Source organism: Ochotona princeps, chromosome 19 (assembly GCF_030435755.1).
Source record: "Ochotona princeps isolate mOchPri1 chromosome 19, mOchPri1.hap1, whole genome shotgun sequence".
NCBI lineage: Eukaryota > Metazoa > Chordata > Mammalia > Lagomorpha > Ochotonidae > Ochotona > Ochotona princeps.
In genome coordinates this window covers 44314715-44331242 of record NC_080850.1, presented here as the reverse complement: position 1 = coordinate 44331242, position 16528 = coordinate 44314715, and positions in this window count along the sequence as shown.

Here is a 16528-nt window from a genome sequence, read left to right as displayed (position 1 = left end):
GTGGCAGAGAAGGAAATGATACCAGCGATGCACAAAGAAGAAAGTGTATTAACAACTATTGACTGCTAACAGGAGAGGGATTCAATTAGACATTTAGAAAGAAGGTTTTCTTATTTCATTTTAAAGGCAGGCTGAAAGTGTCTTTGAAGACGAGGTTGTCACCCTATCCACACTTTTTAAAAAGCCCCCCTTAGGGAAACGATCTATGTTCTCCAGAGACATAAGGTGAAGCACCAAAGTACATTGTACAGTAAAAAATATGTCCTACTAAAATACCATGATATTTAAATCAACTCCTGCTTCTTTTGAGTATGAACTGTTGGTTTTAAGAAGCTCACACTCAAAGTATCAACATTAACAGTAGCATATCATCCAACAATGTGAACATAACCTCCCACTGCCATATCCTAGTGCAACAGAATTGACTAATTTCCTTTAAACAAAGATGTACTGTACAAAATGTTTGTTTTGGTCATATCAAGGCTCACACAGAGAAAGACTTAAGGACAGGTATATCAACATAAATATAAATTTAAATATACTATTTGATCTAAATATTCTAAGCTAGCCTTTTTTTTCTATAAACCTATGATCTTTCGAACACTAGCAAGTAGTTGGCTGACATAAATACTGGAACAAAAAATAATAAATCGATGGGAATATTTTAGTACCAGATGTATCTGTGGAAACCAAGTTATGAAATAAAACATTATATAAAAAATAATTCTTCAAAGGCACACAATGTAACAGAGGTAAATACAAAGGATAATTAGTCACTTCAGAAAAATAAAACCAAGAGACTGTTAAGAAACTATTACTGCCTAATAAAAGGAGGATTCCCTGGGAATCAGTTACATACACCTTGAAAATAAGATACTAGATTTTTCTACTTCTGTCTATACCTACAAGAGCAGAATGTTAAACCTGTAATTGTTACTAAAGGACTATACTACTGTAATAATTTAGGGAGGGAAAAATAGGAAGGGAGAGCAGAGGGCAAAGGAGGAATCCCTTTATCTAAAAATAAGTATCATAGAAAAGAATAAAAATATTTAATTAAAAAATAACTAAGTGGGCATGCTGCCACAGATCAATGGCTGAATATTCAACTTGCACATGCTGGGATTGCATGTGGGTACTAGTACTTCATGGCTGCTCCACTTCCCATCCAGTTTCCTGCTTGTGGCCTGGGAACGGCCACAAGCAGGAAACGGCCCAAAGCCTTGGGATTCCACACTCCTGTGAGAGACCCAAAAGAAGCTCCTGGATCCTGACTTCGGATTGGATCAGTTCTGACTGTTGCAGCCGTTTGGGGAGTGAACCAGTGGAAAGAAGATCTTTTTCCCTCCTTGTGTCTGTAAATCTCACTTTCCAATAAAAATAAAGTCTTTTTTAAAAAAAGAACATGTTCAAATGCACAACAACGATATGTTCAATACTTGCTATAGACAGGAATAAAGTAAAAGGTTGCCATAAAGATTGGTTCAACTCTGGCCATTGTGACCATTTAGGGGAAAACCAACAGATGAAAGATCTTTCTGTCTTTCCTCTTGTCTGTAATGCTTTCTAATAAAAAAATAAATAAAATATACATACATAGTTAACCCATTCAGTAAAGTTGTAGGATACAAAAATCAACATAGAAAATTCACTCTTTGTACACATCTGCAGTAAGTTTCTGAAAAAGAAACAAATGCAACAACATCATTCATAGAATTTTACATACAAAAGAGTACCATGGAGTAAATGAGAATTTTGAAACATACTGCCATAAAAATTTAAAAAAACCCACAGGGCTGGTGTTGTTATATAGCAGGTAAAACCTGGCATGCTGGCATGCTATGTGAGTGCCAGCTCAAGATCTGGCTGCTATACTTCTGATTCAACTGCTGCCAACATCCTGGGAAAAGCAGTAGAGGATAGCTCAAGCGTTTGCACCACTGTCAATCACATGGAAGCCTTAGATGAAGCCCCTGGCTCCTGGATTCAGCCCAGCCCAGCAGTGGCTATTGCGTGCCATTTGGTGAGTGAACCTCTCTGGAACTAGCTTTCAAGTAAATACACCTTTAAAAAAATTACAAAATATTATGAAGGACACTGAAGATACACACACAATGCAAAGACTTCTGTGGTCATGGAGTGGAGGAATCGAATTTAAGAGATCAATTCTATCCAAAGCTATTGATTTATTCAGGAAAATTCCCATCAAACTGCAGATATTCTTCATAGACAGGAGGATCTGAAATATCCAAAGTGGTTTTGAACAAAAAGAAAAAACATGGTGTCAAACAGGTGCCTATATTGAAGAGCTCCTAGTCAATAGTGCTTCTGCATTAAAGGCAAACTAAGTGGGGTCATATGGAGAGTAATGAATCCAATGAAAGAATACTACTGTTTTTTTAAAGATTTGTTTATTTTCATAGGAAGGTCAGATATACAGAGCGAAGGAGAGACAGAGCGGAAGATCTTACATCTGTTGATCTTTGTCTGAAGATCTTACGTCTGTTGATCTTTCCCCAAGCGGCCGCAATGGCCGGTGCTGTGCCAATCCAGAGCCAGGAGCCAGGAGCTTTTTCCAGGTCTCCCATGTGGGTGCCGGGGTCCCAAGGCTTTGGGCCGTCCTTGACTGCTTTCCCAGGCCACAAGCAGGGAACTGAAAGGGAAGCAGGGCTGCCGGGATTAGAACTGGCGCCCATATGGGATCCTGGCATGTGCAAGGCGACGACTTTAGCTGCTAGGCTACCGCGCCAGGCTTGATATTACTGTTATCTCTAAGGTAAGTTCTGCACATTTCTAATTTTGTCCTATCACTTAGACTAAAACAACAAAAAATCAATCAAATACATTAAAAATTTTTCTGAAGTTTGATACTGACCTTGGAGTTGAATTGAAGCACTTAACATAAAAATTGGCTTGGAAACAGTGTTGAACACTAAGATTTTGCTCAAGAGTTTCTCTTCCAATGAGAAAGGGATTTTTTTGGATCACAGTCTGATTGCTGGATTGCAATAGTTGCTAATGTGATAAAAACCCGTTTCCTTCTGCAGTTCTAAGTACATACTACTTTTCTTTTGAACCAGGATAACTGAAAACAAAAATGTTTCCATTTTCCTTTCACTTAGAAATGCATGATTTCATGATTGTTTTCTTTCTATGCCCACTGCTACTCCTCACATCTGGTATGGATTAAACTGCAGGAGGTCTCTGGGCTTCAAAGCCAACCTACAGAACAGAAATCTGATAGCTCATTCTTCTCCGGTTCTACATTCCTGGAAGGGAAAGGAAAACATTACAGGTCCCCCAAAAGTTTAGTAGCCTTCCTTTTTCATTCCCCTAAAATGTCACATTTTCTTGATGCTTAATAAGGCTAACAGATTGAACTGCTGAGAGTGCTAAAAAACAAACAACAGCAGCAAAAACTTCTTAGAAAAGACGTTAAAACCAGGAGGATGTAAGCAGCAGCATAGAAAACAAAAAATCCTGGTGAAACAGACAGGGATCAAATTAACCAGCTTGCATAAACTATCTCAAGGAAAGCAAAATACCTGATGGGACTTCGTAAATTCATCCCAGCAAGTGATCTGCCAGCTCACGTAAATGCTGGTGTTATACTTCTTGTATGTATTCTGTCCTTATGGAAATAACTGGATCTGACCAAAATGCAAAGTGCTGCCTTCACAATCATGCAAAACGGGTAACAAATTGGCAATGTTACTGCTTCAGAAATTCAGTTGACAATTTGTGCTTTTCTGGCCGTAAGCTGTTGGTAAGTTGTGAACTAAAAACCTAGCCAGCAGGGATGCTGCTTGAGGCAGGTAGAATTGCTACATGCAGGGTCCAGTGTGGCTTTTGCCACAAATGAAGGGAACATGAAGGCAGCCAGTGTGCTGCGGTGTTTCCCTTTCGAGGCAGAAAGCTCTCTGGAAGCATTCTGCATTACTCTTATCTAAGCTGGGGACTGAAATTCATGTACATTCTGGTTTATCTGTGATATGGTCCAACCAGAAACACCAAACCTGACAACTGTATGAGAATCAAAGACTTTTGAGACTCTCTTACTCAACCTTCCATTAATTCCATTCCTTTGCGCTGTTATGTGAGGAGGGAGGGTTTTCTGGCTCAGGTCTGCCCACTCTTGATTCACTCTGAGCGGAACACTTACCTCTGTGATATTCAACAAAATTCATAGAAAAAAGGACATTTGTAAGTTTTCCTGATTCCTTTATCTAAAGAACAGACTAGCCAACACAGTATATGTGTGTGTGCATGCAAATATTGATTAAAGAAACTGAATCAGTGATCAATTACATTGCAAAACAGAAAGTGGGAAGAACTTGGGCTAAATTTATAAAATCTTATCTAGAATACAGACAGGTAATAAATACATCCAAATTCATTCTTGGAAGCCAGCATCATGCCGACACTATAAACTAGACCAAAACGTTACAAGAAAGGTATACTGTAAAACAGTGTCCCTTAAGGATGCAGATGCAGACACCCTCAACAGCAATCCTAACAAACTGAGATCGATCATATATCAAACAAATAGAGACAAGGTTACATTTATCTCAGGCCTGAAACGCTGGCTCAACATTTTAAAGTAATTGAGTTCACTGAAGTCTTTTGCCTATATGTAAATGTTTTGTTTTTCAATATGTCTCTTTTTATTTTTGCCTTAAACAACCTTCACAACAAGGAAAACTGGAGTGCTTGCCATCAAAGCAACAAATTGAAAGAGTGAGCCAGTGACTCTACGTCCCCAGATAGTAAGGAGCAGACCAATTGGTGAGAGGAAGGGGAAGACAGGATGAGGGTGGGATGGGCAGCCTATTTCCAGTAACTCAATGCTTTCAAAGATATTCCGATTACAAAATAAGCAGCTAAGTGATTTCTGCAGGCCAAGCTGAACCTCCACCTCCAACCAGCCCAGCTCCCTCACCATCTGGTCCAACAAAGCTATAGGACATGGGAACGGGAACAAACCAGGGGCTAGTGTGGTGAATATGCCATCAGGAAGATAAAGAAATGAGCATAACAATCCCATACAGTCACTTGCTGAGCTCTTGACTGGGGTAGCCCTGAGCCTATGGATGAAGTCGGAAAGGCCCAACACACTGACAATACTGAGCCTCCATTTCCTTGACCACTGAGCCCTTCTTCCTCAAATTCTTTCAGCATGCTATAATCACTACTAGATCAAAGCAAACATGAAAGATCTTCTGGACTTTTTAATGTAGATGTTGTATCATCTAAGGAAAGAGCTAGCTTACATATTCTTTTCTAATCCTTAGGCCTCTTACATCCTTTTCCTTTTCTCATCTTGGTGCATTAGCTAGTATTTCAAGCTCGCCACTGAGGTGAGAAGGGACATTACCGTCTTGCCACAGATCTTAAAGGATATGTATGACATTAGATGTGGTGGTGGCAGGTGTAGCTACACTTAGTCAATCTGAGAAAGACCCCTTCTATTCCAGGTTGGCTGAGAATTTTTTTGTCATATACAGATAATGAATTTTGTTGACATTTTTGCCAGTATCTACAGGTAGGATCATATGGTTTTTCTTTATATGTTGAAGAATATAAAACTGACTGATTTATTTTTTCAGGGATGGAGATTTTTTTGTGTAAAAATAGTGATGCACTGCCTAGCAGTATTTCCTTTTGTAACTCAATTGATATGAGCTAGTGTTACTAACACAATTATCCTACATCTTCTGTACAATAAATTCATCACCAAAATTTTTGTCTGTCTACATTGGAAAATAGTTGTGGGCTCTTGAGGTATTTTATACTTTCTTTCCACAACTCTTACATGACTGAGTAAGGGAGTTTTCTATCAATTCTGGCATCCTCTCTTTATTCCAATTTTTATCTGACAGAAAACCTGTGCATTTGTGTTATATAGCTGGAGGCATTTCTTATTTTCTGTCAGTATACATGATCATTTCTGCTTATTTTCCTTCAATCTAGTTCAACATGAGTAAAATTCCACAAACATGAATTCTAACCCTATATAATGCTCTGCTCCCAATTTGTAAATTCAACCTAATTTACAATTATTCTCTATTTCTCCTTGAAAAAACCTGAAGAAAGGTGTTTTTTTTTAACAGTTTTTACTCCTAAGCAATGTTAAGTTTGTGTGATAGAAATGTTTATTCTAATTGGATATTCCACAATGCATATATGCATCAAGACGTCATATATAACCCTATAAAATGTTAAAAAATCAAAATACATAAAGAAGCTAACATTCTTAATCTAAATCTGGCATCTAAGAATAGACTGTTGGGGTAAATAGCAGATTTAATTATGTGTTCATCCCTCCAAGACACACACACACACACCCCCCACATGCAAATGAATCATGCAGTCTGTTTCCCAATTAACAGAAACAGCAAATAGAGATCTTTGCTCCATTTTATTTCTCTCATTCTTCTTCTACATTCCTAACTGATATGGGAAAATTGGACCAGTTACATTTTGCTGTTTGTATCCTATAACCATGGGCATGAGCAAACATAAACAGACAATACGGAGCTACCTAACAAGATGTAACAAAATGTCTAAATATCTTCAGGTCATTAAAAAACTGAGTTCTGTTTGAATCATTGGCCATTCTACTGATATCTCCAACTCAAATTTCCCACAGATCCTAATTTGATGAAGTCGTTCACTGAGAAGTCCATAAATGGCTCATGTTGGACGTGGATATTAAGGCTTGTTAGAAACGTGGCTATCTGGGACCTTAGTAGTTTAGCCTGGGTACCGGTTCATGTTCTGGCTGTTCCACTTCTCACCCAGATCCCTGCTTGTGATCTGAGAAAGCAGTAGGGGATGACCCAAAGCCTTGGGTCATGACAAAATGTCAGGCTCCCAACTTCAGTCCAGCTCAACATAGGCATCTGGGCAGTAAACCAGTGAATGTAAGGTCAGTCAGTCAGTCAGTCTCTCTCTCTCTCTCTCTTTCTCTCTCTCTGTGCGTTTGTGTTTCTCCCTGTGTCTAAATTTGCAAGCAAAAATAAAAAAAACCTGAAAAACAAAGCAATGTGTCTCTCTGCTGTATCTGTCCGGTTTCTTCACACGGTGACTAGTGAGACCGCCCTCTGCACACCTCTGCAGTGTAAATTGCATTGTTAGGGATTTTCAGAGGTTAGAAGATGGGAGAGACAAGGATTTGCTATTTTCAACATCAATATACAGCAACAAGTTTAGGAACAGCAACATGTGTTATAAATTTTCATGTTATAATAAATGTGGTATTGGAAGCAAACTTAACTTCATAAGATGTCCTTTTAAAATGCAAGTTTCCACATTTCACAATAGTTTGTTGTTCCCAATTATGACAAACTAAACCACTTGTTTAAAAATGCATACTACAGACAAAAGTCTCAATTTTGTTTCTTTAAGCACTCAAGTAAAATTGCATTACATCTTTGCCTGTTTCTTCTGTCAAGTAAAGCAGTATTTTTGACCACTGACTGAATACTGAGTTGGTATGGAGCTTATAAAATATTTTTCTTGAGTTATTTCAATTTATTATTAAAATACATAAGCCCTAAATTTAAGTGGCATTATTTTATTTTCCATTTCATCAGCATAAACTCAACCTGTAATGTGGTAACTTCCATACAATAAGAAGTAATTAAATATTTGCTAAATAAATTTCAGGTTACTGTAATACAATTTTGTTTAAAATAGCATTTCAACGCATATTTTCTCAAATTAAAATAAACAAAGTAAAAATACCACACAAATTTAAGACTATAGGCAACTCAAATTAAGCAACCTAGTTAGATTTAGAAATTGCTGTAAAAATATAAACACAACTTTGTATTTTTTTTATTTGGAGGGTCTTCACAAAGTTCCTGGAAACTATTTCTACATCTTTGAAAAATGTATTCATCAAAATAAGTTTTCCTTTTGATTTTTTCCTGAACATTCTGCCTTCATATACTTCACAACACAGGTTACATACCTGAGTTAGTGTTTATTTTTCTCTTTTCCTGCTAGAAACAGTGATGGGGAAGCAGGCACAATGCCTCAATTGGCTTATCTTCCACCTGTAAGTGCCAGCATCCCATACGGTCCCCAGTTTGTGTCCCAGCTGCTTCACTTCCCATCCAGCTCCCTGCCTGTGGATTGGGAAAGCAGTAGAGGACGGCCCAAAGCCTTGGGATCCTGCATCTGTTTGGGAGACAACCCAGAATAGCTCCTAGCCCTGAATTCAGATCAACTGAGCTGTGACCATTGCCACCAACTGGGGAGGGAACTAGTGGATAGAACACTTTTTTTTTCCTTCCTTCTCTCTGTCAATCTAGATATAATTTGGAATAGCCTGTCTTGGCTTTGTTTGATCATTTTATTGAAACAAAATCTATATAGTCATCCACAGACATGCAGATACATAAATTTCTAGATAATTTTTTGTAAGACAAATACAGAAATACAGCATTTAAACTGCTTTTCTCCCTTGCTGTATATATATCTTTAGTAAGAAACTATATATCTTCACTTTACTTAGATGAATTCCCATTTTAGTTGGGCCAATGTTTGAATTGAGGGTGCGTGGAAAGTTAAAATAGCATTTGTTGCAGTCCTCATTAGCATATGGGTAAGCATTCCTCTCTGACATGGAGGATTGGGGTTCAATGCCCCAATGAGGAGGTAGCCATTCATTCTGAAACAGAAGAACATAAAAATGCATGCTCATTCAATTACAATGATCAAAATCATGATTTTCTTTTTCATCCAATCTCTTCTCATATCTTCCTTTTTTGTCGATTGATAGGAACCTTTTTTAAAACATCAGATATTTGTAGGATGAACAGTGTTCAGAAGTGCAGGGACAGGGTAGAATTATAGTAAAAGATGTCACTCCCGTATTTATACTCTTACATAGGAGCAAGTTGCCTCAAAACCAGCTTTTCATGGTGATGGCAAATATTTCAGCAGGTGAAGGCCGGAAAATCCAATCAAATGCAAACTGTAAATCCTGCCAGCAAAAGATGGGAATGTTCATGCTCATTTAGCTGTCACTTGGTGATCACCTAATTCTTTTATCTGAACTTGAAAACGGCTCTTTGGTTATATAAAATCTTTCCAGTAAATTCAACAACAACTTAAAAATACCACTTTTCTGACTCTCTGGCTTTTTTCTGGATCTATTTGTCTTACTCTTCTTGGATTTGTGTATTCACTGATTTATTTATTTTATTGTATGCACACACGGTGGTGTATTTTGTAAGACTCGTAGTCAGGTGAGCACTGATACCAAAAAAGCTAGAGCATCAGAAAAAGTATCCACCTTTACAGAAAAACAAGACTTGGGTCATTAGGCTTTAATAGTTTTTAATGTCTTGGGACATTGAAACAATTACCACTAGGAGAAAATGATTTAGCTAGCCGTGAAAGCTATTCAGGAGCAGCTAAATACTTACAAATGTTTTTCAGATCTCGTCTGTGAATTTAATGGCCATCTCTGGACAGATGATCAGCCTGAATATTGGACTTGCTCTGCATGGTAGGGAGCTTGTCCTAGAAAAACAGCCACTTTTCCTTGGTATCCTTAACAAACACAGAAATATGTAACAGCGTGCCCAGCTGTTGTCTCAATAACTCAGATACTGAAACAAAGGAAATCTCCAAATCACAGATTAAATGAATAAATGTGCTTCTAAATCCCTAAAAGGCCAATTTCCACTATTTTTCTCTTGAAGAATGAACCTCTCCAAAACACAGCTAAAATAACTTCATATAAATATCTCTATCTCAGAAACTTGGGTAATTTTTATGTGTGCCCTTTGCGCTACCCCAGTCCATGATCATGTCAGAATTAATAATTGGGGAGTAGAGCTTAAAAAGGGCAATGGGGACATCTGAAGTTTTTCCAGAAGGAGGAGTTACTCCCCCTGAAGGCTTAGGGAATCAGTAAGTATATTCTGTTCATCTCTCATTAATACAAACAAACATTTATTGATTTTTATTGGAAAGGCAGATTTACAAAGAGGAGAGACAAAGATTTTGCATCCACTGATTCACTCTCCAAAGGCTGCCATGTCCACAGCTGAGCTAATCCGAAGCCAAGAGCCCCCTCACAGTCTTTCACATAGCTACAGGGTCCCAGGTTTTGAACCAACCTCTGCTTTCCCAGGCCACAGGCAGGGAACTGGATGGGAAGTGGAGCCGCCGGTACACGAACTGGCAACCATTTGGGATGCTGGCCTCACTCACTCCACTACACTCAGAGCACATGCTACTTTTACATTATTATAAAGGTGAATGGCTTACTAGCTCACAGCTTCCTCTGCAGCCTCCAAGGCTCCCGTCACATGCAGTCCTCCTGGGCCTGCAGAGAGATACTTCCTCAGTTAATGTCTTCCTTCTTCAGTTCCCTACATAAGGGCTGCACCTGACAGGAGACTGTGCTTTCATAATTTTCCCACTGCAAAAGCTCAGCTTTTGTTCCAAGAGTCACTATTTCAAGCCTGTCTGTGTTCCCACCTGTATAATAAGCTCCATCCCTACCTAAACCCTGTAACTTGGCCACATTTTTGGTAAATGCGTGTCGACTCTATGAAGAGGATGTTAAAAAGTTGGTGGCAAATGGATTTTAGAGAGATAATTTTATTTTGTTGCAAAAACCTTAAAATCCATTCATAGCTTTTATTTTTTAAAATAGTAATTGTTTTTCATGATCTTGTTTAGGAACTGTTTTGGATGGTACTGATTCTCATATTTGTTTAAGCTCTACTTTATGGAACTTCCCATGCAGTGGGCTGATAGTAAGCATGTCTGTTTCCTTAGTATTAAGCATCAAATCTCTCACATACAAAAGAAGCACTGAAAACACACTGCTTACATTAGAGAGCTGAAGGTGTCCATGGGAAATCATTTCAAAAAATGGTAAAATCTCTGTATTGTAGTTAATACCATTCTCTGTACTTAAAAAATTAATGCAATTATTGGCTTCATCTAAATCTTTTGTCAAAATTATATTTAAAACATTAGAACTGAACTGATATAAATACAAGTAATATGATAAAGTCAAATGACCTAACATGAATATAACACATGAGTAAAGAAGCCCTATTGGTTTTTTTTTTTAATTCTAGTTTTATCAATGCAAACAACCTTTTTTTTTTAAACAGTGTTTCTGAATCTGGAGGTCATTATGTCAAGCAAAATCAGGCAGACACAGAATCACAAATACCACAAGTACTGCATGATCTCACTCTTCTACGGGAACTAAAATTGCTGAGACCATAGAAGCAGTAACTAGAACACCAGCTACCCGAGGCAGGGTGGGTAACAGAAAGACCCGTGGTTCATCGAGGGATGCCAACTTAGTGCTAGAAGAGAAGAAAAAGGCTTTGGGGTTCTGTCACACAGTAGGGCATCCAAGGTAAAGATAAATTATATTCATACATCTCAAAATAGCCACACAAAGCATTTTGAATTTTCTCACCACACCTACAGGATCAGTGGTTGAGGAGATGAATCAGCTAAATACCATGATGTCATCATTACATCAGCTGTACGTGCATCAAAAATCACACTGTATCCATCAACATGGACAACTATTATATACCAATAAAAATGCTTTTAGAATGTTTGAAAATAAGACGAAGAAAGTTGTTCTATATTTTACAGGATATGTTTCAATCCTTTGGTGCTCTGATCACCATTCTGTGAAGGTTCATTTCTTGCATAAAGATATGCTTAGCTAAAACAAAATCTGATTTCTCATCGTAAGCCACTGTCACATTGATAGATTGTTATTTCTTTTACTATGATATATTACCATGTTTTTAAGCAATTCTGATCCAGAGTCCATTTGTCATAAATGGCTCAAAGGAAAATCTCTAATCAATAGGTTGAAACCTAAACAGATCACTTTGAGATTCCAGGACAATCTGTTATTTGTGTTCCAGTACTGTGCTGCTCTGCATTACACACACCCACTCACGTACACATGCATTACATATTTACATTTATACACACATACAGAATGCACATGTCCACCGGTGCTCTTCTAGCTATTAGAAAATGAAGGATTCTGAGTTTATACCTGCCTTTTTGATAAACTGACTACTGGACATTTTGTAAATTACTTAACAACACTGAATTTAAACAAAAGTAAATTTAGTGAAATTGATAAATAACTATGGATTCTGATAACCATGAACAACTGTACAGGTAAAAATGATAGGTTAATACCTGATGAGCTAAAACAAGCTGAGTGGACAAAATAAATGAAATATCCTGCTATCCAGTTACAACCATCACAGTTACACAGTTATTTTATCAATCAAAATAACTGTCAATCCCAAAAGTGTTAGATGCAGAGACACAACTGGTAAATACTTCTTTCATAAAACTCTAATAACAGCATTAAACTGAAACTTTCTTGAAAATTTAATGCATTAACAATCTGATAAGTGGCAACTTAAAATATGATAATTCAGATTCTTAAACCCATGTGTGATTAAATTTTTGAGTTTATTGCTTTCCTGAACATGACCCAGTAATGAAAACACATTTTTTGATGTGTTAGAAATAAAAAGAATCTGCCTTTCAATAAATTTGATAGTTTGATTTGAATAACATGAAATTAAGTTTCAACAATCTTTGGAGAACACAGACAATGCATCTTAAGAAACATAACCTTTTTTTCACAATAAATATGTATACTTTTCTGGAACATGTGCAAGCTATTGTAAGTATTTTCCCTTAGATAACCACACTTGTAAAAGTTGTGGCTTCACAGCTCATGATGTAATCACGAGCTGTAGCTCTGAACATTGCAAACGACACAGTGGCTGGACTGGTTCTGCAAACGCAGCAGCACAATGAGATGATCTCGTGGGTGGCAGTGCACAGCAACCAGCTCTAAGACACGCTGCTAGCACAAGACTGCTTAGAGTCAATGGCCTTTCCACAGGTCGCAGCCAATTCCTCTCTCAGACACAGTAGCTTGAAGCAACATTTGTCTCCTCACAATTCAAGAGATCAGAAGCCTGAGAGACTTCCTGGGTTGACATTCAGTGTTTAGCCTGGCTGTGTTTCTTACAGGTGTTCTAGTGAGAATCACTGCCTTTGTGCTTTCTGCTTTCTAGGGGACACTTGTATTTTGGGGGTTTTGGCACCTTCTTAGGTCCTGCACAGTACTTCTCTTCAGATCTCTCTGACTTCTGTGTCTTGCTTCAATATAAATATCCATGCCATTAAGCCAGGCATGGGTCATCCAGGGCAATGCTCTATCCAAAGATAGTGACCTCACCCACAAATGCAAAGTGTTTTTTGTCATATATCATTCTATTGGCACAGATTTCAGCGATTAGGCGATGGAGGTTCTAGGTGGGCTTCTATTTTGCCTATTACAGATACCTATCAAAATCCAAATTTCACAGATACAATACCAAACATATGCAGAGCATGCAATATACAGGTGTGGTGCTATTCACAGTTTGCGGTCCCAGAGTTGTCCCTGTTAGGTCACACAATCTGTGCCATATTATTGACTCTAAGTCAGCTTCAACACTTCTTGAGTACAGATACAAACTGTAAGCTGAAACCTTTTCTCATTGTCGCACAGTATATTGCTAAATGACTAGTTGCTAATGACATCATCATTAGTAAGCGAGTCCAATCATTCTTATGCATACCTCAAGTTCTGAAAGTTTTATTAACATCCAGTGGCTGTTGTCCTGAATCTACACCAGATACTCTAAGCACATATCACAAAACATTAAAGGACGAAGTAAAGGGAGAAATGAAAGAATTTGCCACATTTCTGGATTGAAGAATTAACGCCATGAAAATGTCCATATAACCCAAAGCAGTTTACGATTCAATGGGATCCCAAAGAAAATGTCAGAAACATTCTTCTCAGCACTAGCAAAATGTTAAAATTAATACTGAAGTACAAGAGAGCCCTCATAAATCTAAACCCTAAAAGTTGGCAGCGTCATAATTCCAAATTTCAGTATATGACACAGAACAATAATTCTGAAAATGGACTAGTACTGATGTCAACAGATACAAAGAGCAATGCAACAGAATAGAAACCCCAGAAGTCAATTCATGTACCTACAAACAACGAACCTTTTTTATTTGCAAATAAAATCAGTCCTTTGAGAGGGAACACTCTGACAAATGATGCTCAGAAAATCAGATCTCCATGAGCAGAAGTTTAAGATTCCTACCTTACACCTTGCATAAAATTCCAAGCAAAATGATACAGTGATTTTAATAAACACCTGGTATCGTCAAATCACTGAAGGAAAATATTGAGAAAATCATGTAAGACATGGATGTAGGCAGAGAATTCTTGGGAAAAACAACAACAGAAGAACAGACGATTAAAGCAAAAATAGACAAATGGGATAGTATCAAATTAAGAATCCTCTTTACTATAAAAGAAACCCTCAACAAAGTGGAGAGGCAACTGACAAAATGGGAGGAAACATCTGAAAACTATGCAATTGACGAGAGTGATATCTAGAACCTATAAGGCAGTCCAAAAATTTAATAACTGCAAAACAAACAATCCAGTTATGAAAGTAGCAAAGGACATGAACAGGCATTTCGAAGGATGACATTCAAATGGCCGACACATGGGGGAAAATGCTCAGGATCACTAGCCATGAGGGAAATGCAAATATAAAGCACAATGAAGTTTCATCTCACCCAGGTTAGAATGGTATCAGTTGGAAATCAGTAAACAATGAATACTGGGAAAGATGTAGGGGGAAAAGCACCCTGTTATAGGGTGCAGGGGTGGCTGTTTAAGCAGCAGTTACAATGCCCGTCACGTTGAGGGTCTGGGTTCTGTCCTTGCTTAGTTCCCTTTTCCAGCTCTCAGTGAATGTGCACCTTGGAAGCAGCAGGTTGTGGCTCAAGCAGCTAGCTCGCCACAAATGGCTTGAAAAAGCCAGTTGGGTTCCAAGCCCCAGGCTTTAGCCTGGCCCAGCCTGGCCTAGACGAGCTGTTGGGGGTGGCTGAACCACATGATAGGAGCTCACTTGTACTCTTTCACTATATTTGATAAAAGTACTCACAGAGGTTTAGGATAAGCAGAAATCCTTTGTTCTTTTCTATTGTATTTTAGCTAATGAATTTAAGCCAATTCTGAAACAGCAAATATTCTGAAGGCAGGGTTAGAAACAAAGTATTTTTTTTTTTTTCCCGGTGTCTTAATTATTTTTCTAAATTTTACTTCTTTTATTATTATCATTTTAATACAGTTTCATAGATCATGGGATTTCCCTTATCCCCTTCTTAATTCCCTCGCCCCTCACTGAGTTCCCCTATATCATTACTATAGTATAATTCTTCATAAAAATTCATATGTCCATCGTTGCGAAACAAAGTATATTTTAATGCATGTTACATACAAAACAATCTTACACACATTGTAATTTTGTAATTCTATGATATGCTTCCTGCTTCTGAGAAATCTGCAGTGGGAAGACCGACACATGATACGTTTTATGTGAGCATGGGAGAATGTAATCTAATTTCAAGAATCAGGGAAATTTTTCTGGAGGATTTGCTCTGTGACTTTAGGATTCCTGGAGCAAACAACATTCTCCTTTCAACCCCATCCTCTCAAAAACAGACCAAAGAGATTAGAGATGAAAGACTATGAATCATGCTTCAGAGATTAATTGACTCGTGATTTGGTTTTGAACTGAAACATTCCCCAATCCATCAACACTACCATTTTGTCCAAGTTGGAAAATAACAAGAAAATGTACAAAAAAATCAAAATAATATTTGTCATCACTCTAAACTATTGCCAGCAACTGACGGAAGCTGCCAATTTGCCATATTCATGTACACAACATGCTAAATATACTCTGCTGTTGAATTGCATTAAGAGTTATGTAGGGCAGAGATGATGCTTACTAAATGTACAAAATGGATTGACGAGATTAGCCAGTTAAATCTTTTCACCAGTAAGGCACTCAACAGCCCATGAGATATTTATTAAAAATGTCAAGTAAATCCTCTTATTTTTGTATCATAGTGTCAAATAGCAGTAAAATAAACATGTTAAGATCCTTAATCTACTGCTATGTTTCACTGTAAAATTCACCTTTGTTAAAATTTGCTTCTGTTCAAATTTGTTGAGATCGCACGTAAAAGTATCCTAATATTACTTTGGCTGGTATTTTCTAATTACTGTATAATATTTTGGGAATGTAAATTTTATTTGAATGTCAACTACAGTTAAGCATGTGCCGTTTGTTTTTCTTGCTCAGGTTTTGTAATTTGATCGAATGTTTTTATTATAGTTTAATAAATGTTTGCTTTATTAAAAAAAAGAAAATGTACATATCTGTTCTAGGAAAAACCATATTCTGAAAGGGTGTTTATTTAAAATAGTATTTTAGTGTAACCAATATTCAGAACTCAATATTATATCCTCAGAATATATAAAAACCAACCATGTCTTCAACTTGTTACGAGTTTAGGCTCATATCCTTGTAGGGTTCTGCCGTCCTCTTGGGAACATTTTCTCCAT